Here is a 27,749-nt window from a genome sequence, read left to right on the forward strand (position 1 = left end):
GCAAGAATATTAGAAAGTCCATTGCTGGGGCGCCTGGGTGGCTCAGTTGGTTAAGTGTCAGACTTCGGCTCCGTTCATGATCTCGCAGTTTGTGAATTTGAGCCCATGTTGGGTTCTCTGCTGACCGCTCAGAGCCAGGAGCCTGCTTTGGATTTTGTGTCTCCCTCTCTCTGCCCCTTCCCTGCTCACACGCTGTCTTTCTCTCTCTCAAAACTAAATAAATATTTTAAAAAATTAAAAAAAAAGAAATTCCATTGCCTAAATATGATTTTGAAATTTATGGTTGAAAATATTTTCAGTGTCTTCAACTGACCCATAGCAAGTCTTTCTCTTCCCATTTGGGAAAACAGTCTGGCCACTGAACTTGTAACTCCAGGCATTGATGGGACAGTGTAGTAGGCTTCATAAATGGTATCATTCCTGTATAGTCTTTTGCAATGTAACCTAATGGGTCCTCTCATCAAAAGGGAGGATCTATTTGTCTGCCCCTAAAAATTGGTTTGGCCTTATGATATCCTACCAGTTCTGAGTCTAGTTGTCAAGAAGCTTGTTGAGCTTCTCTTCTCTTTTAGGCCCTTGCCTCTGCATGAGGTGAGACTCAGGCTAGTCTGCTGATGATCAGAGTCCATCTGGAGGACAGACAAGTTACCCCAGATAAAGCCTTCCTAGGTTAGCCAGGCCCTAGCCCACATGTTAGATGACCACAGATTCATGAGCAATCCAGATATATTTGGCCAGAACAACAGAACCACTCAGAAAATCCGTATTTATTGTCATATGCCCCTGAGCTTTTGTGGTTGTGTGCCACAAAATTATCACAGTAATTTTGATTCCACTAGGAGGTGTGCATAGGGCAGAGATGAGATCAATCCATTTATGGGTCAGGGTCCACGTGCCCCTATAATTAAGTACAAATAGTAAATCAGTCTTAACGAAAGAGGTGTTGGGTCCACTGATTGAGTCAAAGAGATCTAGATAGAACCAATAAAGCAAGTAACATATTTCCTTGTAGAGAAGTTATTCTGACAGAGTATGAAACCATAGTGAAGGAAACTAATGGCCAAGAAAACTGATTTGAGCATCAGTTAGAGTTTTAATTTTGCCATTAATTGGCAGTTACAATTGCAGCTAATATTTATCAAGAGTTTTCTATGTGCAAAGATAATCTTATTTAATTTAAGACCCACAAAATTCCTTCTCTGTGGATACTATTATTATCTTTCCTTTATTGGTGAGTTAAGAAAAATTCCTCATATCATGCAGCTATCAACTAGGAGAGTCAAGTCACAAAACTAGGCCTCTGCCTCCAAATCACCCTTTTATTAAGAATTCTAAGCTTTATTTTACTTGTATATAAAATGGGGATAATAATGCTTGCTCTCAAGGTTTGGGGCAAAGATTAAACAAGATAATGCATGGAGGCATTCAGTCATTAGTGCTATTATAAATTTAATTATGATTTTATCCTCAGAGCTCCAGAAGTGTTTGGCCAGGCTGCAATCCTTCTCTTGGAAGCTTTGCAGCTGGCTTAATGTTCATGGGGTCTGGAAATCATTCTTTTTATTACAAAGAACTTTTGGTCATCTTTTTATTTGCAGGGAGAGCTCCCTTCCATCGTGACCTATAATCTCACATACTGGTCCGGGGTGATTCTTCTTCCCTGTGCATTCTGTCAGAAGGCCTGGCATTGAGACACAGATTCTCTGTTAAAAAGAAGATCAGTGATCTCCTCTGGGGATGAGAATTATCAGGATTTAAAAAGGAAGTGCTAAGGAAAAATTAACACATGATAAAATGCGAAGACAGTTACACTAAAAACAAGTTTTCTCCTGCATATATTGGGCCATATTCCTACAAGTTCTTTATTCACGATTACTTCTACTGTAAGTCTTGTGTGATTAGAAAAGTAATCTGGACATTGTTTCAGGAGACATTCGGTTCAACAGGACTGGGAGTCAGGAATACTCATAATTTAACCCAGCAGAGTAGACATATATGAGGATATAGTAGCATATTAGGGTGGGAGGGTCATTACCTGTTATCAGATGCACACATGTGGGCCTATCTCCATTAGGTGATCTTTCACCCATTGCTTGAATGCTGTGGTGACTTAAAACTTACCAGACCTCATGAGGAAGGTGATTCTATTTGTGGAGAATTCCAGTGAGTCAAAACCTTGTCTCCTATAACTCTCACTCACTGAACTCTGGTTTTCTGGTTGGGGAAATACACCAGACTAGTTTCTCTATTCTGTTTTCCTGGCTCTTTAAAATGAATACACTCCGGGGAGCCTGGGTGGCTCAGTCAGTTAAGTGCCTGACTTCAGCTCAGGTCATGACCTCATGGTTTGTGAGTTCGAGCCCTGCATCAGGCTCTGTGCTGACAAGCTCAGAGCCTGGGGCCTGCTTCAGATTCTGTGTCTCCCTCTCTCTCTACCCCTCCCCCATTCACGCTCTGTCTCTGTCTCTCTCAAAAATAAACATTAAAAAAAATTTTAATGATACACTCTGGCCCCCAAGAGGAGTGGTAGCCATTTATTGTAAGACATTGTCCATTGGTCATAATTAATAAGACCAGGGCTGGACCCCTGAATCTAGGTAGGCTGTCAGAGGATCTTTGGCATCAGGATTTTGTTAAGTGTTAGATTATAGCATAAATCCCAGAAGATGTTTTAAAAATTCTTTGTCATCACTTGAGTGTCAGGATTTTTGCATAATACAAACAACCAGAATTGTAGCTGCTCTTGTGAAATGAATAAGACCTGACAACATGGGGCAAGGATTTCCACATCCTAACAATTGGCTGTACCTGAGTACGTGATGACTCCTCTGCATGGATCCTGCACTCCCCAGTTTTCTGGGGCATCCCCAGACCGTATCTGCTTTCCCCACAAATGCCACCTGCTTGAGCACTTTGAGAATCCAACTTTGCATGCTTCGAGTGCATTTTTGTACTTGTAAACAAGACAGCCTTATGCAAACTTTACATAATTCAGTGTAATCACCTGGCTGGATACTAGAATCACCTGGCCAACTTTTCAAAATAGATTCTTGGACCAGTCTCCCTAATTATAAAATGAGAGCCTCCAGATTCTCGTTCTATCTGGTATCTCTGGATTCTCTTATGGCTGGAACATTGTCACCTCAAAAATAAAACCAAACCTCTCTAGATTATAGCCATGGTTGGTAACCGCTGATACAATTGAAGGTAGAAAACATGGAATGCATCACCCATTTCCTTCTAATGTACAAAATCCATGCAAGTGGGCCAGCTTTCTCCAAGCTCAGTGTCTCCGGCTGCCACCTGGAAGTGTTTTAAGATGCTCTTAGGTAAGAGCTGCCAAAGGCTGGGTGCTGCTCATTTGAACCTGCTTTTGCTCACTTGGTGTGTAAGCTGAGCACGTAGAAGGTAGAAGGATGGGAATGACAAGTGAGGAGATGCAAGTCTCCGGCAGTTTTAAGGTGCCTCCTCTTGGGATTCACCGAGGCAAAGGGATGATGAGAAATCTTAGAACATATTCAAGGATCAACCAACGTTATAACGGCTTAACTCAACCCAGCTGAGAGTCAGATCTAGACTTAAAGCTACATCTTGCTGAGCCGTCTCTTATTGACTTAGGAGTTGTAGTTTCAAAGACAGTAATCACACTCTTCTAGCAAAGCCAGCTTTAAGACCTTCTAATTTTACTCATTAGGAAGTGCCTACCCTGCCAGTTTCAGTAGTAAATCATCTCTGGTCCTGTCTCGCTCTTGTGTACCTGTGGTCTGACTTCTGTCACTTCTGGGACCTTCCGTTTCTTTAAGTAATGCTTACGTTCTTGGCATTTGCACTACTGCCTCATGCCCCTACCTCCCTGGATTCAGGAGTTGCTTGGCTCTATAATTTGTTACAGTATTTCATTTACTTTGAATTCCATCCTCAGCTCTACCTGAGATTTTAAAACAATCCAAATATAAACATTGTCATCACAGGGCGCTTGGGTGGCTCAGTCGGTTAAGCCTCCGACTCCTGATTTCAGCTCAGGTCATGATCTCACAGTTCATGGGATCAAGCCCCATGTCAGGCACTGACAGCATGGAGCCTGCTTGGAATTCTCTCTCTCTCTCTGGCCTGCATCCGCTTGCGTGTACACATGCTCTCTCTCTCTCTCTCAGTAAATAAACTTAAAAAAAATTGTCATCATGGTAATATATAACAATTCACTAAATTCTTACTCTATGCCAGGCATTGCTCCCATTTAACCCTTCCAGAGTCTGTGATGCAGGGGTTATTGTAGATGGAGTAGCAGAGTCACAGAGAGGTGGTCAGGCTGAAAGCCCTTCTGTGATTTTCCATTGCCTTTAGGTGAATGTTGCATATACTAGTCACAGATGCTCAGACCTTTACCATGACCCATTCATCCTCCTCTCTTCCTTCATTAATCTTTCTGGCTTCCTGGTAGGGGCATTATTTTTTTCTTCCTCTCTCTGTCTCTCTCTCTCTCTCTCTCTCTTTTAGGACTTGACATAATTTTTCTGTGCCAAAAACTCCAGGTCCGTTCTTCAGCCTTACCAGCTTGGCTAAATCATAGTCTCCTTGTAAGTCTCAAATGAAAATTACCTTCGTTGGAGAGGAAACCCTGGACCCCATGTTAATATTTCTTCATTACCTGTATTGGTACTGGGGGGAAGTATTAAAATTTAGCTTTCAGAGCTTTTTTTTTTTTTTTAGAACAATTGAATTAGAAGGTGTGGGCTAGACATTTACACTTTGAGCAAACATTGCTTGCGATTCTTATAAGCTATAAAGTTGGATAATCTCCTCCATAGACTAAGTTAATGTCCTTGGTTATTTGCTGCTAGCACCCCACCCCTTCCCTTTCAAAGTAACCATCACATTCAGTGTATGTTTATCATTTATGTTCCCTATTAGATTACATTACAAATGACATTACATTACATTAGAGACATTACAAATCCCTATTATATTACAAACTCCATGAAGTTAATGGATATATATCAGTTCGTATCTGTATATCTAGCATCTAGTCTGTTGCTCGGCCTATAACTTTATTTAATTAAAGAGAAACATTTTGTTTTTTTTCTTCTTGCGGTAAATTTTATGAAGCACCAGCCTACCATTTTCTGACACATAGTAAATCCTTAGAATGCAAGGTTGATTAGTATATGATCTTTTTGCTCAAAGAACTCACAGCCTTATAGGGGAAACAGGCAAGAAGATATTTGATTTTAGTATAGTATTATAAGAATGAATAGTTCTCTCTCTCTCTTTCTCTCTCCTAGTTAGCAAATATAATGATGGAGGCAAGGGCTCTATGTACAGGAAAGGTGAGACCTAGTCCAGCCTGGAAGGGGCAATCTGAGAGGACTTCCTGGAGGAGGTGACATGCGAATTTAGCCTTTAAAAGGCAGACAGCTGAGAAAGGGGTGTAGAAAGGGTACTTTAAACAGAAAAACATGAGACAGGGGCACCTGGGTGGCTCAGTCGATTACACATCTGACTCTTGATTTCAGGTCCGGTCGTGATCTCACGGTTTGTGAGTTTGAGCCCCATGTTGGGCTCAATGCTGGCAGCTCAGAGCCTGCTTGGGATTCTCTCTCAATTCCTTTCTCTGCCCCTTCCCCACTCTCGAGTTTTTCTCTCTCTCTCCCTCTCTCAGAATAAATAAACTTAAAAAAAATCTTTACAAAAACATGAGACAGCATAGCATGCTTTGGGTAGGGTAACTGTAAGTAGTTCGGCAAAGGTCAGTGTAGGGCATCAGTCAGGGACTATAAGAACCAGATCATGAAAGCCTCCGGACTTTGCATTTTATTGTGAATGGCACTGGGACACAGTGAAGAGTTCTGTCCATAGACACTTGCAATTAAGGTCAGATTTCTATTCTGCATCCTTATTATTATGAAATAAATTTTTGGTGCTGATTGATAAATTGAGCTAGTAAAGGATGACTGACTTATGTGTGCATACATTTATATATTCATTCAACACATATTTATTGAACATATACTATGCACGGTACCATATTTCATTTAATCCTCACAATGTCCGTGTTAACTAGGTGGCATTTTTTCCATTTGTCTGTTGGGGCTCAATAAGGTTTAATTACTCGCTCAAAACAACAGAAATACTCTGTTAGTAACAGAACAATGTTCTATTCCTGATCTCTTACAAATTTTGTTCCGCTTTTGTTTGGTTCAGCAATGCTTAGCATTCACTTATTTGGTCACTTAATATTTACTGACACCTATTATCTGCCAGGTAATATTCTAGGGGCTCAGAGCATAGAACTGGACAAAAGGAAAAAAAAACATTCTGCTCTTTTGACATTTGGATCCTCCTGGGTATTTAGAACCTTTTACTAGAGAACTGATTTAGACTGACCCTGCTCTCCCTTCTCAAGCAGAGGGCAGAGGGGCCCTGGGGTAGCAAGTGGTTTCAGGGATGTCCATTCTCTCTCCTGTACCCAGCATGGTTTTCCAAGGTAAATACTAGCCTTGGCAGAAAGGGGTTAGAAGGAAGGGTGAGGCTTCACTCTTGATATGGAGAAAAGAGAGAGGAGAAGGGGAGAAGGCTATGTAATTATAATAAAATCTGTTAACTACTAAATGTTTATTGTGAAAGCAAGGTGTCTTGACATTTGGTAGAAGCATCATTTACAGGGACAAAAGGAAAGTACCCTGAAACATAAACTTTGCTAAAGCATTGCTGGCAGATCACCAATCATTCCAGAGAGAGTTGAGCTTGATTGTCTGTAAGAATAGCTGACATTCTGGTTGCAGATTGTCCGTAGTGAATGTTTAACCTGGTTACTGCTTTTGCTCTGTGAAGAGAGTACCTCTCCAATCTCAGTGACCTCTTCTATATAATGGGGCACATCCCACCCATCATTCCAACCTTCTTAACTTGTAAAGATCAATTAAGATAATGTATATGAGGGGTGCCTGGGTGGCTCAGTTGGTTAGGTTAAGCATCTGACTCTTGATTTTGGTTCAGGTCATGGTCTCATGGTTCATGACATCGAGTCCTGCGTTGGGCTCTGCACTGACAGCATAGAGCCTGCTTGGGATTCTCTCTCCCCCTCCCTCTCTCTGCCCCTTGCCTTCCTGCTGTCTCTCTCTCTCTCTCTCTCTCTTTCTCTCAAAGTAAACAAATAGACTTAACAAAAATATAATGTATATGAAAATGTTTTTAATAATTGCCTGGTATTTTTGAAGACAGGTGAGGGATAGAAAAGAAGGAGTAGCAATTGTTTCACTTTGATTAAATAAGTATGGGGGAAAACGGACTCAAAGCCTGAGAAAGCACTGCAACCAGGTGGGGTCTCTGACCTTGGTAGTGTGAATCTGTGGGCCTTCTTCCTAGGTTGCTTCAATTACAGTGGCTCAACTGCTAAGACCTCCCAGCCTCTGTGACTCTCTTCTAAATTCTAAATTCAGGGGAACCAGAGTCTGATTAGTTAAGCTTGAAAGTGAATGCCACTGTGGTAGGGTTTAGCATGGCTCCTAGAAGCCAACCACCTCAACTGAGGGAGTCACTGGAAAATCCATGCAGTCCCAAAGATACCCTCTCTAATAGAAAGCAGGAACCAGAGTTTATGACAGAAGCTCCAAGAAGCGAACTGCACCTCTTTCATACCTATGATGGGAAGTCCTTTAAATTTTTCGGTTTGCCAGCAGAGATTCTTAACATGCAATCTATAGCATTCATGATCAGCAGTTAGGATGCGTTTTAAATCAAACTTCTCTTTACAAACTTATATTAATAGTGCCTTCCAGGGGTTAGATAAAATGGGGAAGTGCAAAAGTTGCCTGTTCAGCATAACAGATTATCTCAAATATGCTGAGAAGAATAGTAGAAAAGGGGAGTTAATGAGTCGTCGCCATCTAAAAATCATGCTGGTTCTAAAATATAGATTTTGTTTATCTTTGAGATTGCTGTTTCCTGGAGGTCTTTAAAAATAACCTAAAAGCTTATAGAAAATATCCCGTTCTTAATTAAGCAGGGAAATGCACTCCTCAGATGGTAGTTAGCAGTGCAGGTTCTATGATTTTAGAATTGTTCAAGCTTGGGCTCTTTAATGTGCTAACTGTTGAACCTTTGTCAGGTGTCTTATTGCTAGAGGACTCACATTGTCATCTGTGAGGCCAGATTGATAAATACTGTGTAGTAGGGTGGTGAGGATTAAATGGAATGACCTAATTAGAGTGCTTAGCACAATGGCGGGCATGTAGTAAAGATAAATGGCAGTCACTGGTGGTGGTGGTGTTGTGATTATGATTGCCTTTCAAGTGTTTTCTAATTCCATGGTTTTTAAGGTATAAAATAATGAATCACCAATAGAAGTCAACATCCATTGCAGTCACTTTGTGGAATAACACTGACAATGAAAGGAAATGAGTTACATTCTCACGTGTAAACAGACAAATCTTAAAAATGTAATGAGCAGCAAGGCCATTCAGAATGAGATCATTTCAATAAAATTAAAAAACACACAAATATATAAAAGAACTCTTGTGAACATATTTTGTGTTAGGCATTGTTACTTGCCCACCCAACGTTTATTTTCTCCTTGCTGGTTGGTTACTCAGGTGTTCAATGGTGCTCAGTTGTGGTGTGGCCATTTCTTCACTTTTTCCACAGACAGCTCTGTATTTTTTCTGTAAGTGTCTCCTTCTGAAAATGGGTGAATGTTTCTTTAGGGTAAATTTCTAGCAGTGGGAGTGCTAGGCCACACACTGCATTCTTCAAGTTTATTGGATGTTTCCTAATAACTTTTCAAAGGGCACTCCCATCTGAGATGGGTGAATTCTTGCTTCCCATCACCTTTCTCACCATTGTTGTCAACAGACATTAACTTTTGTCGGTGTAATTGGTGTGAGTTAGTATCATCTTTTTAAAAAAATGTTTAAAGTTTTCTTTAAAAATATTAAGCACAAGTTATTACAATTTTGAAAGACTCATGTATCTGATAATAAATAACATATATTTAGGCATTTAGGACATGTTTCTGGCATTTTTTTTAAAATTTTTTTTTCAACGTTTATTTATTTTTTATTTTGGGACAGAGAGAGACAGAGCATGAACAGGGGAGGGGCAGAGAGAGAGGGAGACACAGAATCGGAAACAGGCTCCGGGCTCCGAGCCATCAGCCCAGAGCCTGACGCGGGGCTCGAACTCACGGACTGCGAGATCGTGACCTGGCTGAAGTCGGACGCTTAACCAACTGCGCCACCCAGGCGCCCCATGTTTCTGGTATTTTCTAATGAAATTTAATATCTTATTAGTTTGGCACTATGTTCTTTATACTTGATTTTTTAAGATGATTTTTTTAGAGGAGTTTTAGGTTCATGGTAAAATTGAGAGAATGGTCACTATTTCTCATATATCCCTTCCCCCACTACGTCCTGCATAGCCTCCTCCGTTATCAACCTCTCCTACCAGAATGGTACATGTGTTACAATCATTGAACCTACAGTGACACATCAGTGTCACCTAACTTCATGATTTACATTAGGATTCTCTTTTGTTGTACATTCTGTGGGTTTGGACAAATGTATAATGGCATATATCCATCATTATAGTATCATGCAGAGTATTTTCACTGCCCTTAAAATCCCCTTTGTTCCCTCTCTTCACCTCCACCCTTGGAACCACTGATCTTTTAACCATCTCCATAATTTTGCCTTTTTCCAGGTGCTACCTGCCCATAGTCCCAGCTACTTGAGAGGCTGAAGCAGGGGGATTGCTTGAGCCCAGGGGTTCTGGGCTGGAGAGCACTAACACTGATCAGAAATCTGCACTAAGTTCCACATCATTATTGTGTGGAACTCCTCTCGGGAGTGTTGCCTAAGGAGGTTAGGTTGCCTTAGGAGAGATGAACTGGCCCAGGTTGAAATGCAACAGGTCAACACTCCTGTGCTGATTGCCATATTAAAAAAATTATTATTATTATTTAGTTTATTTACTTATTTTGAGAGAGAGAAAGAGCATGCAGGACAAAGGCAGAAAGAGAGGGAGAGAGAGAATCCCAAGCAGGCTCCGCACTTTAAGTGCAGAGCCTGATGTGGGGCTCAAACTCACAAACTGCGAGATCATGACCTGAACTGAAACCGTGTCAGACGTTTGACTGAGCCACCCAGGCACCCTGAACATCTTTTCATACTTGGGAGATTTTAGCTTTCATTTTTATTAACTTACTCATCTATTACTTTCACATAGATATTAAGAATTTTGAGCATATATAGTTATGATTTGCTTATGATTATTAGCGTTGTAAATGTCTTCTTTCTCCCTACCTACTTGAGTTTTAATGGTTTTATGATTTACAGAGATATTTTTGAATTCTGAAGTAGGCAAATTTATCCAGTTTTTTTTCCTAAGAATTATAATTTTTTGTATCTTAATGAAAGAGATCTATTTCTACTCTAGATCTTAATTTTCTTCTAAAAGTTGAAATAAGTTGCATTTCAATTGTAGGTTCTTAACTGATGTGGACTTTATTTTTGTATATGATAAAAGATAGGGAACACAACATTCTTTTTGTACATAATGAATAATCATTTGTTCCTGCACCATCTCTTATGTGTTCCCTCTTCTGTTCCATTGTTCTGTTAGTCTGTGTCTGGTCCCACAGAATAGTGACATCATTATTATAGCTCCATAATAACTCCTGATAGCTGAGAAGGCTAGCTACCCACATTGATCTTCTTTAGGAGCATATTCACATTGATCTTCTTTAGGAGTGTTTTGGCTGTAATTGATCGCCTAGTTTGCCATGAAAATTTTAGAATCAATCCCTTTGCCATTGTCATGAGGAGCTATGTAGGCACTGTGATCGTAATTCTTTTGAATTTATAGATTAATTTCTCAAGAATCAATATATCTTCATGGTTTTGCATTTTCCAGTCTCTGTATATATGAGATGTCTCTCTAGTTATTTAGATCTTATTTTATATCTTTTAACAAAGTTTATATATATGTGTGTGTGTGTGTGTGTGTGTATATATATATATATATATATATGTTTTTCTTTTGCTAGATGCTGTGTGCTTTATACTTTTCATTGTTACAGTCCATGACATTTTAAAATTCCACATTTCTGGGGTGCCTGGGTGGCTCAGTTGGTTAAGCATCAGACTTCAGTTCAGGTTATGATCTCACAGTCTGTGAGTTTGAGCCCCACATCAGACTCTGAACTGACAGCTCAGATTCTGTTTCCCTCTCTCTCTCTCTTTGCCTTTCCCCCACTCATGCTCTGTCTCTCTCTCTTTCTCTCCCCCCCCTCCAAAAATAGACGTTAAAAAAATAAAAAAAATAAAGTTACACATTTCTAATTGTTGATGTATCATATTGCTATTGAATTTTGTGTACTGAATTTATATTCAGCAATCTTACTGATTTTTCTTACTAGTTTAATAACTCATGTGTTTGGATTTTCTATGTAGACAGTTGGGCTTCAGGATAAATGTCAGTTTTGTTGCTTCCTTTCCAAATGTATCATTTTCTTTATTTTTTCATGTGATGCTTTATTGGTCAACACCTCAAGTGTGCCTAATTATTTTTAGATAGACATCATCTCACCTTTACTTTTCATGATCCAGAAATGTAATTTGGATGTATAAAACATAGAATATTGGCTTTTTGTTTTATCTAAGGAAATCTCCTAGGTGTCCTTTGTAAACCAAATTTCTTATATCAGTTTGTTTTCTTGCTATTTTCCAAAATAGAAATCAATAATTTAAGAGTTCTGGTTAGTTGGCTTCCAATTAGTCAAAGGTCTACTATAGGATCCCCTAAAACATATTTGTTTTAGTGCTAACGCAGTGAACATCTTTCCATGGCTCCTCTAGTGAAGACTTCTAAAAATGTCATTAGTTCTTTGCTAGATTTCTTTGCTGTACTTGTTGACTACCTGTTTTCTTATTCCCTCTTGGTGGACCCGATCACCCAGGGTGAAGAGAGGGGCAAATTAAACACCAAGCCTCCTAGATTGCTCTGAACCTCTACTTGGAGCATTAAGAAAGAACCTACTTTTTCCAGTCCAAGATTCCTGATTTCAGAATTTCTTTTCTAGCAGTATGCTAAGGAAAACTAGAAAAAATCAGACGGAGAGTTGCCCAAATGATACATTACTAAATCTAACTCCACAAACACTGGTGGAAAAGAAGTGCCTGAAAATTCTTCGGTAATCACAAGCTCATGGTATACGCAGGTACCCGTCTTAGCCGTTCATTTCTTTCAGTGCAAACTGTGATGCTGTAATTAGCACAACCTAGTTGAAAGTTAGCTCCATATGGATTGAAATGGGGAGAGATGTGATTTCCCTCCCCAAAACCCCAGGGAGCTGTTCAGGGAGCTGAACAAAGTTAAACAGGTGGCTAGGAAGAGGTCCACATCAGGTACTATGCTTCCAGAGCCCCTTGCCTGTTTCCTGACACACACTTGTGTTAGGGTGGCCGTGTTACTTTTGTCAGAAAACCGTACAGAGCATCCAACCTCAGCCTTCTCATCTGTCCTGTCTTCAGTCTGACATCACTGGCAAATATTGTAATGTTGTAGATCTCTATTGTCTTATATATTGTAGGATTGTGATACTGGAAACGTAAAATCTCCCCTTTTACAGAGATTTGTTTGACTTTTATGCATACCACCTTTCATAGAAGATACCAAATATTTGATTTTTATTCCATACTCCCTCCTCATTTTTTAAAACCTAGCAACAGTGGAATAAAACTTTCAGGGTTTACTTTGTACCTAATCTAAATTCATACCTGATAGCTACAAAAGGATTCAACTCAAGGTTAGCTTTAGGTCATTTGAAATAAAACTATCTCTGATAAATTTCCTAATTACTTTGTTTATGTTACTGATTTACTATATCTTTATATGTTTTAGGGGATCCTATTGTAGACCTTTGACTAATTGGAAGCCAACTAACCAGAACTTTTAAATTATTAATTTCTATCTTGGAAAATAGCAAGGAAACAAACTGATATAAGAAATTTGGTTTACAAAGGACACCTAGGAGAATACCTTAGATAAAACAAAAAGCCAATATTCTATGTTTTATACATCCAAATTACATTTCTGGATCATGAAAAGTAAAGGTGAGATGATGTCTATATAAAAACAATTAGGCTTGTCACCATCATTATCATCATCATCAATATTACACTCTTCTACTAAGGTTGGGAAATAAGCTAATTTTTTAAGTTTATTTCTTATGTTATTTATTTTGAGAGAGAGAGAGATAAAGAACAAGTTGGCATGGCAGGGGAGATTGGGGGACAAAATCCTAAGCAGGCTCTGTGCTCTCAGCATAGAGCCTGATGTGGGGTTTGAACTCATGATCCATGAGATCATGACCTGAACTGAAATCAAGAGTCAGATGCTTAACCTACTGAGCCACCAAGATGCCCCATAAGCTAATTTTTTAATGCAGTGTTTAATATTTATAGAAAAAAACAAAACACCCAAAGTCAAACATCTTAGTCAATGAGTTTTACATTAGCCATGGAATTCAATGATCTAATACCAATGCTGTGGTATATGTCAGGTTATAGAAGTTTTACTGTGTTCTGCAAATCGTACTTGCAATAAAATATGTTAAAGTAAATCAAGAGTGAAGTTGACATTCTGTTTACACACTGCAATTTGAATATGTGCCTCAGTTGTCCCAGTGATCATTTTATTCACACAGAGATTTTTTATAACTTTATAAGTCAGAACCATTATTATATTAGAGAAAAATCAAGTATGAATATTTTTAAAAGCTCATATTCATCTATTTCAGTGCTAATGTGTCCATCTCCTTTACCATCTTAAACCTCTGTCAGAACACCTGCTTTGATTGCTCACTCATTTAAATCTTAATCCTTGGGATTTGCTCTGTGCCTTTGAGCACAGAAAGGATTTTTATTTTATTAGCCAAAAAAAAACAAACCCAAAAAAACAAAAAACAAAAAAACCAATCAGGATTAACGCAGTGCTTTGGGTGAGTTTGAGTCTATACAAAATCTTCACCAGTGAGTTTAAATCTTTGAAGGCCTTTTTTTGTTGTTGTTGTTCATCTGATGGAACACTTCTCGAAGGTAGGATATTCTGAGTCTGCCTTTAAGTAGCAGTTATTAATCACATCTATCAAATAGAATATTATGGCCCCAAAGCCATATTCTGTGTTCTTTAGGCCAATCTGTACTTTGGATTTAACCAAAAGGAGTATATAACAAACAACTTTCTCAACTTAAAAGTTTTTTTTTTCTTTCCCATGCATAATTGGCTTAAAAAATTCTGACATTTTTCATTACTGTATTAAATTATGCCACACGTTCAAAAGTTCAGCAACATCAGTGTTATGTTGCCACAAAGCTAGATTTGTGTTTCCTGCTACTGAGCCTACATTTTATTAAGCAATCGTAGTTTACTCACTTAGAACCTCTGTGGCCTGTGTGTCTAAGTCCCCACTTCCAACCATCCATAGGAACTGCAAAAGAGCAGAATTGTTTACAGAGATGAAAACCAAGGGCTAGAAAGGACATTGCATACATTGGCCGATACTTAGGTCACCTTAACCTGATTAGCAAACACAGATAAGATGCAAACTTAAAATTTCTTCCTTGCCGAAGACTACATTAAGTATGGGAAGGGAAAGCTAAATTTGGATTTGGGGTTGTTGATTCATAGACATTTCAAATCAGGGGATGGTCTTGGACTGCAAAGACCTCTTCTATACAAAGGATTGTTATTATTTTTCTATTCTCACATGTTTACAACCGAGTTTATCTGGAAACAATTTTAGAGTCAAGTAATTTTGCTCAAGTAGTATCTTCAGTGTATCTCTGAACAAACTGCAATAAGAAGTATGGTGAGAGGAATGGAAGCATTTTGCTTTTCACGGCTCCTCACGGGGCCTTCAAGGTCCCATGCCAGACCCTTGGCCAAAATATTTATGCAAGGAATATATATGTGGGTAAGTGGTAGATTATAAATATAATCTCTTGGAAATAACCATGTCTGAGAATTGTCTGTACTTCCCACATCAGCAAAATGACAGATTAATGTAGCCTATGTTGGACTTTACCCTGATACTTTTCGTCTCTCTACCTTCAGGGATCTAAAACTATCTGTATCTCTCTCGACATATAGGTATAGATACATCTACATACTATATATTAATTTATATATAGATGATATTGTTTATATATACAGATAGACACACACATATAATATATGCTGCCATCTAGATGCTGTAAGTGTTAAAAATCTATTCAGAATTTTCATTGCTGCTGAACCTCCCTCACTATAATGACTACATATATTAGTTTTAGCAACTATTTTAATTATTCAGAATGCCATGTCCATGCAAATTATGTAACCACATGATAACATTATAGTCCATCAAAATCAATAATCAGTATAATTAATATGAAAAGTCTCAAAAGTATTATTTCTACTCTCCATAGTTGACTGTGCTCTTTAAGTAACTGTGGGAAAGATTTAAAACCAGGACCATTGACAAAGGGCTAATGAAGCTGGAATTATTTTATTGATAAAGAAGAAGTTGAGTATCCTGGTCCACACCCGGCATCTGTTGTTTATCAGATGTAACACTGACAAAACACCCATACGGTCTGATCTCAGCTCCCTCACCTTCTTCTGTGCCTTAGAGAGCTAGTATAGGGGTAAAATAGGACAGGTATGTAAAAGAGCTTTGTTAAGTCAAAAGCTGTTATACAAAAATGCAGAGTGGCCAGTTATTTTATTACTAAATAATATTCACATAAATAGACACAATCATGGAATCTTTTAGTTAGAGGGACTTGGGGCTCTTCAATCTAGCCCTCCTTCCAAAGCTTGAATCTCCTCTGCAACTTTGCTCCCCTTCCCCAAGTGGTTATTTGTCTATTAACTGAATTGGTACAATGGATATTGAACCACCATGTTCAAAGCAATGTACTAGCCATGCAGGACATCAAGACAAAACTATATTTAATTTATTGGTACAGTACTTTGTCTTACTTTTTTCAGGAAGGATTTAAAGTGACTCCAAAACAAATAAGATATTCTTACTTACCTTGACTTTGAAGTCACTTATGATGAAGCATTCACTAAATCCAGAGATAGCCTATTCTATCTTTGAACTTTTGTGACTATTGAAATGTTCCTCACCTTTCCCTTAACTTCTAACTATTGGTCCTGTTGCTAGCACTTGGACTCATACTAAATGCACTCTCTTACACTGCCACACTTTAATACTTAAAGATACCTCTTCTGTTGCCTGGGTTTCTCTTCTCTAGGCAATATATCTCTGTTCTTTAAATGTTTTCCAGAAAATTATGTCAGCATCTTTCACAATCATGATGGCCATATTCTAAATTGGTCATTTGCCTTTTAGAGCATCTCAGTTCCGTTTAGCCATCAACCACATTCCGGATATCATGCTGTGCAGTTTGGCCCACTCCTTCTCTAAACTGCCGGAGTCCAGCTCCAGCAGGTCCAGGGGTTCCCGAAGGATGAATGGCGTCAGCGAAAAAGTGAAAAAAAAATAAAACAAAAATAAAAACAGACACAAACAACAGCAATGTGTTGAACTGGCCGCTTTATTGTGGCAAATGTGGCATTATATTTGTTAGCAATTTCCTTGTAGCATACATCATCTATGTTTTCTAGCATTACCTAATTCTAAAAATGTTCCTATGTGTAATCACCTTTTAAGGAATAACATGGTTATTTTCTCATAACATTCCCTCCTGCCCTTTGCTTATTGATTAATTTCTTACATTATTTTCATTATGTATCTACGTTTATCTATAATCTATAAAGCATTTGCTTTGCTGTTTTCATGAAAGGTCATTTATCTCTCAACACCTCAAGTGGAACAGTTACAGGGACATGACTTCTTAGTTGTTTCCCTGAACCATTTGTGGTTTGAGGAACAAAAGTGTTCACCTCGGTCTGAGGTGTCAGGAGGGGGCCAAGAGGGCCTTAGGAACCCACACCTTATGCATTCCCAGAGAGACAATGCACTTAGGAACTAATGAACCATTCTGTACCTTAACCTACTAGGTTCAATCATCATCTGGAATGCCTCCTGGGGGCCAAGTGGGTCTAGGGATCGGAGTAACTGGTGCCCATAGAAACACTCCTTTGTTGCCGGAGTGGGGCTTTTAAATCCATTTATCTCTCCTTTGCTGGCAAATGTATGAGGCTATCCTTCCTTTAGGTAGAGGAGTCTTTATAGGGGGTGGCGAGGGCTAAATGTAGGGCCACACAATTTCCTTGCGGGACCTTATTTCTTTCCCAATGGTTCTTTTCCCAGGGGGTCTGTCGAGGGCGATTCCCCAACAGACAATTCCCCAGGTACTTTTATTAAGGCCAAATTACATACAAGCGGAGTACAAGAAGCTTCTCTGTTTGTGGGCCACCCAGCAGTCCCGATCCATCCACTGCCCAGGCCCTGCCATCAGGCCGGTTGGATAGCTCGGCTTCCAGCACTAAAATTTAAAAAATTTTTTTCTAATTCCATGTACACATCTATTTCTTCAGAGCCTTCTCCATCCTGACCTTAATATAAGAACTTGCCTGCAAAATTCCCGTAACTTCTATTTCCCAGTTAACCCCTCATTGTTGATCAGAATTTAGTACAGACTAGAGTTTTCCTACTGACTTATAACTTACATTCTTGAACAGAAGTTATCTAGAATGAAAATCAGGAAATTAACACATAGCCCCATTTGATTATAATAATCAGCTATTGTTCAGCAGCACTGAAAAGAATAAATATACCTAAATGGATTGTTGATAGAACGGCATATTTTGGATATGTCACTTAGAGGATAACTAAGAGAGATGAGTGCTATGGTTTTCAATAAAATAAATCTAAATGCCTCTATCATCAGAAGAACATAAGACCACAAAAATATGAAAGATTTGGGGCACCTGGGTCATTCAGTCGGTTGAGTATCTGACTCTTGATTTCGGTTCAGGTCGTGATCTCACAGTTCCTGAGATCGAGCCCCATGTCAGGCTCAACACTGATAGCACAGAGCCTGCTTGAGATTCTCTCTCTCCCTCTGCCCCTGTCCTGCTCATGCACACTCTCTCTCTCTGTGTCTCTGTCTCAAAATAAATAAATAAACATTTTTTAAAAAATTGTTACCTCAATTGGAAAAAGTTCAGTTGAGTAAAATTTTTTTAATTTTTTTAAATTTACTTTTTTTTTAAGTTTACATCCAAATTAGTTAGCATATAGTGAAATAATGATTTCAGGAGTAGATTCCTTAATGCCCCTTACCCATTTAGCCCATCCCCCCCCCAACCCCTCCAGCAACCCTCAGTTTGTTCTCCATATTTATGAGTCAGTTGAGTAAAATTTTTAAGATCCTTTTTTCAAAATTGAAGTGAAGGACTTTGGTTTTAGTTACCACATAAAAGAAACTAGAAGTAATTGTTGTCATCCCTCCTACAAGAAAAAAGCGGTACAAACTAAAAATCAATAACTCTTGCAGACCCAGTAGAGGACTGAGGTTGGAGAGCATACCACCACCTGAAAATATCCAAGGAAACCACTGAATCCGATTCCCTGGAGCAAAAGTTGCTGGAGCCATAAACAGAAATATGTATATGATAGTTTTGATAAACTACTAAGTGTGGACTAGCATGGTTATGAGAAGCTCCTGAGGGCCACAGTGGTTGGTGAAGAGCACACTTTCATGAACCTTACAAGGAACCCTACTGGCATCTCATGGTGAATTTGAGAAAGAGCCCTTCAGAGCCCTGGCAAAGAAAAGGGAAGATGACTCATTATAAAATAAACCCAGAGTGTATTCTACAACAAAGAACTAGTTAGTAGAGCATTATCCCACCTCCGATAAGGGCATTGTTTCTCTTCCTTGTCCTCTGTAGCTTTCTGGTCAGACCAAGTGTTGGGGAAGCCACATTGTTTCAAGTTCTAAAAATATGCTAATCACAGACTTAAAATTTAGAATATAAAACATAAAACCCAATAACAAAAAGTATAGCTAAAATATATTTTTCGTCTCTGTCATGGTTAGTTTAAGGAACTAGAAAGAGAAGTAAGTATACAAGGGAAGGGAGAGTTATGAGGTGTTATTAAGAGATCTATTAAAATAAAAGTACAAAAGGATCAAACAAGAGACAGAGTGACATGGAGATAGAAGTGAAGGGAAGAGCACTGTGGTTACTTATCTGGCCTACATTTGAATAATAGTTCCATGTGCATTTTTATCAGTGTGATTTGGAGTAGGTTAAATTCTTGGTCTTAATTTTTTGATCTGTAGAATGGGTAAAATAATATCTACCTCACAGTGTCATTAAGAAAATTAAATTGTCCAATTTTTATTGAGATAATTGACATATTAGTTTCAGGTATACAACACAATGATTCAGTATTTGTATGTATGTCAAAATAATCACCACAGTAAATCTACGTGATATCCGTTGCAACACACAGTTACAATTTTTCTTGTGGTAAGAACTTTTGGGATCTACTCTCATAGCAACTTTCATACATACAATGCAGTATTATTAGCTATAGTCCTCATAACTAAAACATATATAATCATATATTGTCTCTTATAACTGGAAATTTGTACTTTTTAGTCTCCACCCACTTTACTCACTCCCCCACCTCCCACCTCTGGCAACCATCAATGTGTTCTCTGTATCCATGAGTTTGTTTTTATTTGTTTGTTTTTTAGATTCCACATAGAACATATGGTATTTGTCTTTCTGACTTATTTCACTTAGCATAATGCCCTCAAGTTTCATATGTGTTGTTGCAAATGGCAAGATTTCCTTTAATGGCTAACTAGTGTTCCATTGTATGTATATGCCACATGGTCTTTGTCCATTCATCTATTCATAGACACCTAGGTTGTTTCTGTGTCTTGATTATTGTAAACAATTCTGCAGTGAACCTGGGGATGCATATGTCTCTTCAAGTTGGTGTTTTTATTTCCATCAGATAAATATCCAGAAGACTTGCTGGGTCAAACAGTAGTGCTACGTTGCATTTTTTGAGGAAGCTCATACTGTTTTCCAAAGTGGCTGCACCGGTTTACATTCCCACTAACAGCGTGCGGGGCACCCTTTTCTCCACGTTCCCACCAACACTTGTTATTTCTTGTCTTTTTGATATAAGTCATCCTGGCAGGTTTGAGGAGATACCTGACTGTGATTTTGATTTGGACCTTCCTGATGGTTAGTGAGCACTTTTTCCCTGACTTTGCACACTTTTTCATGTACCTGTTAGCTATTTGTGTATCTTTTTTTTGGAAAAATGTCTACTCAGATCTTCTGGGCATTTTTTAATCAGATTTTTTTGTGTGTGTGTTGTTTTGCTATTGAGTTACATAAATTATCTAATGTTTAAAGTGCTTATCATGGTACTAGGCATATAGAAAGTTTTAAATAAGTGATAGCGATTACTATTATATATAGTCATATAACAAGGAAAATAAAGGTAAGTCACTTGGAAATAGAGCAAAACCATCATTGCCTAATGACTTCAGTTTTGTAGTTGTTTTGAACATTGTATCACAAGTCTTTAAAGTTAAATTACCTTTCTTGCAAGTCCAGGCATAATGCCTTCAAGTTTCATCTGTGTTGTTGCAAATGGCAAGATTTCTTTTTTTAAATGGCTAAGTAGTGTTCCATTGTATATATATGCCACATGGACTTCCTAGTTGCCCTGAATGTGAGGATAAAAAATCACTTATGTCTCATTTATAGGAAACAGAACAACTTCCTCATGTTTCCCTCATGGGTACAACCTGACAGTTTAGTAGAAAAACCAATCTGTACGCTTTCAATTTAGTAATTCATATCTTAATTGTTATTAGCTAATTTGATCAATTATTTTTGGAAGGGTTAAGAAAAATCTCACATTCAGATTTTACTGCATATTTCTGTAGAAATGTTAAATTAAGCAAAAGTACCACAATGCAAGGTTGAATTTGCACTTCAAATTGAACTTCCTGTTACAGAAGCAATAGGATAGAACCCAAGGGTAACAAAGAAAAAAAAAAATCACTCTGAGCTCACTCCTCTTCCAGGCCTGTAGATACAACAGCCTCAGGCGCTGAGGGGTGTCAGCAGTATTTCTGCAGGAACTTCAGTTAGCAGCTACCCCCAAGAGTCTGAATCAGTTATGAATATGACCCTTGTGTCAAAAAGTAAAGGTCACAAGTCACTTACTCCTCCTGGCATAGAAAGACCTGGTAGAAGGGGAAAAAAGGCACTTGGAAGCATATTTTCTTAACATGCAAACCATCCTGTGCCTTTGCAAACATCTGAGATATTTTTGGATGGCAGATAGAAATTTACTAAAAGAAATGTGGAAATTTGTATTGAAAACAGCCTCTGTAGTCTTAAACTAAAACTTCCGTTTGTTTGGGAGAAGGGGGCACCTTCTCCCGTGGTTCATTTTGTGTTAAATTAAATCCGTATTTTCATGCTGTGAGACTGGGTTAGTGCCATTTATTAAATTAACTGGAAAATTTGGCAACTCCTTAGTTTTGCCCACATGGTCAAGAAGTTTGCCTATCTCTATGGAATAGCTTGAGTAGAGCCCTTTAAAGTTGGTTGAAAAAGATGGAAATTATCCAAACGTTCAACCATAGTGGAGAAGCATTCTCTTTCACTTGGGAAAATACAATATATCCATTTAAAACAATATTAAACCTCCACATTCTGACTCATTACAGTAAGGCTGATGGTCAGGGTTTGGAAGTGTGCTACTAAGTATGCATTTAACTAAATAAAAAGTCTTTGAAACAAACATACAAAATTTGCATGGAAAAACAATTGGATAGATGCCAAAATGCTGACCTTTTTTATAATAAGGATACAGGATTGTTATCCTTTCCTCTGGTCTTATGAACTTTTGCCAACCTTCTATCACATACCTATAAAGTTTCTTAAAAAAATTCCCTCTTAAGAAATTTGATGTGACAAATTTTAACTGAATGTACATAGGTGCTGGCCAGGTGCTGTGCTGAGGTACAGAGAGGAATGGGATACAGATCCTGGGGGGGACTCTCAGTCTCAAAGAGAAGGCAGAAACATATATAATGAAACATATGCAGGTACAGACTGTCCAGAAAAAGGAGTGATCTCCTGGAAGTGAAGGGGAGGTCAGGAAGGTGGTGAGAAAGTTAGCAATATGATATCTGGAGTAAAATGGGTCAGGCACAGGGACAGCTAGTGCCAAGGGGCAGGCAAGACCATTCTTTGTGTGACTGAGAAAATGCCAAGCTAGAGTGGGATGAGTGGTGGCAAAAAGTACTAGAGGGTAAGTGTAGAGTTAAAGACACAAATAGACTCTGGGACACTGTATGAACTTTTACTGTGAGTGAGATAATGAGCCATTGAAGGTTTTTAATCCAGGAACAGACCTTGTTGGATCACTGTTTTAATGGGAGTCTTTGGGCAGCTGTGTTGAGAATAGACTCTAGGGACAAAGGTATGAAGTACAGTATAAGTGAGAACTCTGGGACAGTGACCCAGGTAAGAAATAATAATGACAAAATCAATGAAAATAGCAAGTGGAGGACTTGGAGGCAGTCAAATTCTGTAGATATTTTTAAAGTAGAACTGGGGCGCCTGGGTGGCGCAGTCGGTTAAGCGTCCGACTTCAGCCAGGTCACAATCTCACGGTCCGTGAGTTCGAGCCCCGCGTCAGGCTCTGGGCTGATGGCTCAGAGCCTGGAGCCTGTTTCCGATTCTGTGTCTCCCTCTCTCTCTGCCCCTCCCCCATTCATGCTCTGTCTCTCTCTGTCCCAAAAATAAATAAACGTTGAAAAAAAAATTTTTAAAGTAGAACCAAAAGGGGTGGCTGAGTGGCTCAGTTGGTTAAGTGTCTGACTTTGGCTCAGGTCATGATCTCATGGTTCATGGGTTTGAGCCCCACATTGGGCTGTCAGCTGTCAGCATGGAGCCCACTTCAGATCCTCTGTTCTCCTTTCTCTGTGTCCCTCCCCTGCTTGTGCTCTCTCTCTGTCTCTCTCAAAATAAATAAAAATTTAAAAAAAATAATAAATTAAGGCCAAGAGACTTCTGATTGGTCCACTAAGATAAACTGAGGCACCAAGAATGATGCCAAGGATTTCAAGCCAAGATCACCAAGGAAGGGAAATAGAGAAGGGAAGAAGACCAAAAACTAAGCACTGAGGCACTCCAACATCAAGAGTGTGAGGACAAGAGGAAGAACAAGAAAAAGAGACTGAGAACCAAAAAAGAGGAGATACCTAGAAGAGTATATTCTGATATTCTGGAAGCAGCTGAAGAATGTACATCAAGGAAGAAGGAGTGATTGATTGTGTCAAATGCTGCTGATCCAAGTGGAAACCCCTGGGCATCTTGACAGCCGTTTCAGTACAGTGGTGGGGGTGAAAGCTGCAGTAAAATAGTTTTAAGAGTGGACAGGAGACCGATGATTGGAAAAGCAAGTATAGATATTTCTCTTCAAGTGTCAAGGACGTATTTCCTTCAACACTCCCTGAAGTGTTGCTATGACACTGTGCAATATCTTGTGAGGAACAGAAAAACTTAAGACAGGAAAAATTACAGTTTGTTTGGATGTGGATGGGAACAATCCAATAGGCTGTGAAAATTTGATGCTAAGGAGAGAACAGGAGAATCTCTGGAGAGATGTGCTTGAGTGAGTGACAGGGCCTGTACCTAAGTGGAAGCATCCATTTCAGATAAGAGAATGGGTGGTTCATCTGTGCAGTTGTGTGGGAGGATAGACTGGGAGTCCCCATGGTGGTAGGTAGGTAAATGCAGTGTTTGGAGTATGTGGATATGTTCTGACTGCTACCATTTTTTCCAGTCAAATAGGAGGCTAAGTGATCAGCTGGAAACGAGATTGGAAAAGATGTTGAGAGTTTGAGGAGAGAGATGAATGTATTAAATATGAGAGGGAATGATTGGACTAGGGGAAAATAGTGCAATTAGTAATCGACAGCACCAAGTGCCCTTCTGAGTTTCACTGCCATTAAATGGAAGTGAAACAAGTCTGTGTGGTGGAGTGCTTCACCAGTCTGTTCTAAAACCTCTGTCAGCTGTGTGATTGCAGCTGGGCGGCAGGCAGGGATTAACCTAGGTTGTGGCTTTGCCAAGAATTAATGTTGATATGAGATGAGCAAAGGAGTTGAAGGTGCATGCAAGGGGGTGAAGACAATGATTAATCGTGGGATTTAACCTAGAGAAGGAAGGAGTGAGAGGACATCAGCTTGACAGTTCATGCTCCTTCCCAGGCACTGAGGTCCTCATGTGCACATGAGCAAGAAAGCAAGAAAGTGACACATTTCTTACTCTACGGTCACTAACCTTAATAATATTTACAGTGGGTCTCATTTGTTGAGAACTAGTATTTGGATATTGTGATGGCATTGCTGGTGCTTCAGATATGTCCTTCTGGATCATTTTAGGTGGGGAGAAAGCAGATCCAGGTCTCTGTTAGGGGAGCTGGCTCAGCTGATAACCACATACTGGTCAAAGTAGGGGATAAGTCATCCTTCAGCTCAATAAAAAAGTTTTCTGAGACTGTCTAATTGCTCTTCTTAATTGTGTTAAGTAGGCAGTTTCATTTGCAGAAATTTATTTTCAAAAAATAATAAAAAAAATATAAATTCCTATAGGACATTAAGGCCTAATGCCTTAGAGACAATTCAGGACATCTTATCTTCTCTCCAAATTATTTCAAGGCCTTTAATAATTTAAATCATCTGTGCTTGAATTAACACACCTGATTCTAAAGAAGAAGAAACAAGAGTAGAGACACAGTGCTTGCAACTACACACACACACACACACACACACACACACACACACACACACACACACTTGCCTCTATCTTGTATTTCTATTCAATTCTGTGCTCCAGGCCTTGGATGAGTTTGTTATCTTGAAACATTGTATTAAGCTAGATGATAACAAAGTTCAAAGACTGTTTTCATTTGTGAATACAGAATTTTTTTTACAGAGTTAGTGGTTATTTTTTTAATAAAAAAGAAAATTATTTCAGAGGCATTCTACAACATACTTGGTTACTGATGTCTGATGTGGTAGTACCCAAGAATTTCTGCAATTAAGATAGATAATGGAATTATTAAAACTAATAGTTACATTGAGTAATTATTAAATAATTTCAAGTGAATATTGTTTTCCTATTAGAAATACATGTAGGGGGGCGCCTGGGTGACTCAGTTGGTTAAGCGTCCGACTTTGGCTCAGGTCATGATCTCACAGTTTGTGGGTTCGAGCCCTGCGTCGGGCTCTGTGCTGACAGCTCAGAGCCTGGAGCCTGTTTCAGATTCTGTGTCTCCCTATCTCTCTGCCCCTCCCCTGTTCACGCTCTGTCTCTGTCTCAAGAAAAAATAAACATTAAAATTTTTTTTTAAAAAAGAAATACATGTAGGTCATTTAGCACTTAAAGGGTATCAAGTATAAATCACCTTGTTTTTTCTTGGCCTCCATGCTTCCATTGGAATCCAAAAGGCGTCACCAACCCCCATGTGTTTCTGATAAGATTATACACTCTCTACTTGAGGATTAGCAGAAGTGAAGGAGTCCCAGATCTCAACCTCCTCCTTTCCAATCTACTGCCAATGACCTAAAATCCATAGCCTTGATGGGACCATCTATCATGAGTCCATTAGGATTAATCCCTTCATGTCCTATATCTTAGCTTTTGCAAGATCGCCACATAGCATTTGCATTTTTAAATTCAGTGTTCAAATCTTATTCTTCATTTTGTCTGAACAATATGCAGTTTTTGATACAACTAGGTGTTCCTTCCTTCTTGAACTTCTTTCTCCGCTTGGATTCCAGGATGCTGCATTTTTCTGCATTTGATTGAAATGGTTTTTCTTTTTTACTATTCTTTGCTGGTTTATCATTCATGTCTCAAACCTTTTAGTACGAATGTACCTCAGGGCTTACTCCCTCAGTGATTCATTCAGTCTCATGGTTTTAAATAGTTGATGGTTCTCAAATGTATTTCTTAGCTCCTCAAATCAAGACTTGTACAAGGTTTCAAATCAAGAATCATACAAGGTTTCTAATAGGCATGCCAAACTTAGCATGTCTAGAAACAAATCTCTGAACCTTTTTCTTCAGTTTCTCCCTCAGTCTTACTACCACAGTATATGTCAACTTCATTATGATGGTCTTTTGATGCATTGACTTGGCTAGGCTATAGTCCCCCATTATTCAATAAAATATAAATACCAATTTAGGTGTGGCTGTGAAAGTGTTTTGCTAAAGTGAGTAAAGTCCATGATCAGTTGAAGTTAAGTAAGGGAAGCTATCCTAGATAACTAGATGGGACTGATTTAATTAGTTGGTCAACCTTAGAAATATCAGTGAGACTTCCTTGAAAAAGAAGAAAGTCCACTTGTGCATAACAGCTTCTGCCCCTGCCTGACAGTTCCAGCCTCACCTTCCTGATAGCCTGCCCTCTGGATTTCAGACTTGCTTATCTAGTCCGCACAATCATGTAAGCCAATTTCTTGCAAGGGAATGGAATGTGGTATGTGAAGAGACCTTTCTGATTAGGCAGAAAATGTGAGGATATTTGAAGTATTTGTATCCTATGTGTATACACTTACCAGTGAGTGACCTCAGTAAAGGATACTGTTATGAAGCAAGTGGGTAGGATGGCTTATTCTATGAATACCCCTCTTTCCTGACTCCTGACATTATTTAATGGGCTCATGAATAAAGTGGCCATTGTGGCTGGGTTAGAGGTTATGTATGCATGGGCTCAGCAACATAGACTTCCACCTACCCAGATGAGTGGCTACAGCCATTGCTATTTTCCAGTACTCTATTTTCCAGCAAGAGATACCAATCCAACCCCAAGTCCCCAGTATGGCACCATTCCCTAAGTAGATCAACCAGCTAACTGGTGGCAGATTGTTTGCCTCTTCCATCATGGAAGGGACAGTGCTTTGTTCTTACTGGAACAGATGCTTACTCTAGGTATGCATCTGTCTTCCCCAAACACTTCTGCCAAAACATGAGGAGATTCATTATATACGCTCAAAATAGGATGTACCTTTCCCCCCAAACGTGTAACATATCTTAAGTCATTTTAAGGAATTGCAAGAGATTCAGAAGGTGGTAAAAAGTTTACATCCAAGTATTCAGGGAGTATTTATAAAGAAATGTGATTTGGGCTGGGTCTTCAAGATCAATTAGTCTCGTTTGGAAATACAGAGAAGAGAGATCTGATTATTTCACACCAGTGGCACCACATAAATGGAATTTGGAATAGAGACTTCATTTGGGGAGTGTGGGATAGAATGTGTGGTTTATCTATGGAATGCCTGGAATTGTCTTTAGAGTTTAGATTTTAATCCTGTAAGAAATAGGAAGTTAGTGATAGCTTGTGAATTGAGAACTGACTTAAGCAAAATGAAATTTTAGAGCATATTGTTTACAGGACAGGTTGGGGAAGAAATCGTTTTCAAGTAGAGAGATTAAGTGCTCTGCTATTATACTAGTTCAGATGTAAGAGAATGAATCCTGATGTCATAGTGAGAATACAAGATGGACTAAAAGAGATAGATTTAACAGTGATTTCAAAGAACCAAAAGGACTTCTAAATGATTTGCATAATGTGTGTGTTATGTGGTGTGTGTGTGTGTGTGTGTGTGTGTGTGTGAATGATGAAAGTAAATTTTGTACGATGTGTGTGTACAGTTTGTAGAATTGAGAAGA

The sequence above is a fragment of the Felis catus genome, chromosome D1 (assembly GCF_018350175.1).
Source record: "Felis catus isolate Fca126 chromosome D1, F.catus_Fca126_mat1.0, whole genome shotgun sequence".
NCBI classification, from domain to species: Eukaryota; Metazoa; Chordata; class Mammalia; order Carnivora; family Felidae; genus Felis; species Felis catus.